Below are 2,159 nucleotides of genomic sequence, written 5' to 3' on the forward strand. Positions count from 1 at the left end.
CACACCCAGCAAGCTCAGAAGTCACCTAAGGATTCTCAAATCACACTCACCTAAAAATGTAAAGGGGAGTTGCCACCCGCCGGGGTAAAATTAAAGGTTCTTGCCACCCGTTTTGAACAATTATTCTCTAGAGCTATTTATCATGATGCACGACTAAGTGTCATCATTCACACTTGCTACCTCAGCTATCGGGAAGTGCCTACACAATAGGCTCTCAGCTCGATCTACTACGATCATGACCATGGAGCTTGTCTTCCCTGCAACAATAGTTCACTCACCTTCTTTTCTAGTTGATCTAAGGCTCTAGCATATGTCACCGACGACTTCAAGATATCCACCAAAAACTGACCCCTCTAGCTCAGTACTTACTATGCATACTCAACACTACCAAACTATCCCTAAGGTAGATCATCATATCCATTTAGTCCTTCCAATCAATTAGAGGGCAACACATGATTAAGGTAATATGCATTAGAAGTCTATAAAGCATTATTTCTTTTTATTTCATTAAAGTTGTAGCCCTTTTTGTTACCCTTAGAGCCCTATAAATAAAGGGTGATAAGGAGCTGTTTGGATCTTTTGAATCTTTCTAACTCTCATCCATCTTGAGCACAAGTATTATAGGACTTTAATAGTGGATTCTTCTTTCCATTCTCACATAAGTTTCCAAGACATTTTCTCATAGTTAGCCTACTAATAGAGTTGGGTATTATTCACAAACAAATTTAGATCCATCAATCTTAGTCTCTTTTTAAGTTTGAGATAATTTTTTTTGATTAAATGTATTTTATAAACTTATATAAATACATTGATAAAGCATATGATAAAGTTCCAAGATAAGTGCTATGGAGAGTTCTAAAAAATATAGGAGTTAATAATACATATATTCAAGTTATTAATGATATGTATGTAGGAGTTGTTACTTGTGTTCAAACACAAAGTGGTTTGATCAAGTATTTTCTTATTTCAGTTGGATTACATTAAGGATCAACCTTAAGCCCATATCTTTTTGTTGTAGTCATAGGTGTTCTCACTAGACATTTTCAAGAGGTTTTACCCTGGTGTATGCTTTTTGCGGATGATATTCTTCTTGTTGATAAGACTAGAGAGGGAGTTGAAGGTAAACTTGAGTTATAGAGGTCAATCTTAGAGTCTAAAGGTTTTCGTTTAAGTAGATCTAAAATCGAATATATTGAGTATAATTTTAGTAGTAATAGATCTAGTGGGGGATTGTGACTTTGGGCAATAAAGTCATTAATAAGAATACACGTTTTAGATATTTTGGATCGATTGTTCAGACTGATAGTGAAATTGATGGGGATATTATTAGTAAAATTCAAATTGGATGCTTGAAGTGGAGGAATGCATTGGGCTGTTGTGCGATAGAAAAGTCCACCTGAAACTTAAGGGACAATTCTATAAGATGGTGTTGAGACCTGCAATGCTTTATGGTGCAAAATATTGGCCATTAAAAGAGAAACATAATATTAAGTTAAGTGTTGCAGAGATATGGATGCTCAAGTGGATGAGTGGCTTTACTCTTAAAAACAATACATGAAATGAGCAAATACGTGAAAAGGTTGGAGTAGCTTTAGTGGAAGATAAAATTAGCGAGAGACGCCTTAGATGATTTGGTCATATAAAATGGCGACATTTTGATGACCTGGTTACGAGAGTAGGTGTATTAGATTTGATTTATGTTCAGAAAGGTAGAGGTAGCACTTTAAAAACTTGGCCATAAAATATTACAAATGCCCTTTTTTTATTAAATTTAAATGAGAATTTGACTCTTAACATAATACAATGGAGAAAAAGGATTCATGTAGCGAACTCACGTATTGGGATAAATGCTTGATGTTGCTGTTGTTGTTGTTGTTGTACATAAACATATATTTATTTATATATATATTTTCAAAAGCCCTATCTCATTATAAGTTTTGAATATATTGCAAGTGATTATTGGGATAAAATAAAATTTAGGCATTTAGATGTCCTTTTGACACACTATTAGACTGTGTTATATTATTTGGCCCATCTAATTTTTTATATATTATATTATTTTTAAACATTTATTGAATATTCATAAGACACTACTCTTAGGCCTTAGCACATTATAGATCCTTGTTTTTTTTTTTTTTTTTTTTTTTTTTTTTTTTTTT

The sequence above is a fragment of the Dendrobium catenatum genome, unplaced genomic scaffold (assembly GCF_001605985.2).
Source record: "Dendrobium catenatum unplaced genomic scaffold, ASM160598v2 fragScaff_scaffold_1351, whole genome shotgun sequence".
NCBI classification, from domain to species: Eukaryota; Viridiplantae; Streptophyta; class Magnoliopsida; order Asparagales; family Orchidaceae; genus Dendrobium; species Dendrobium catenatum.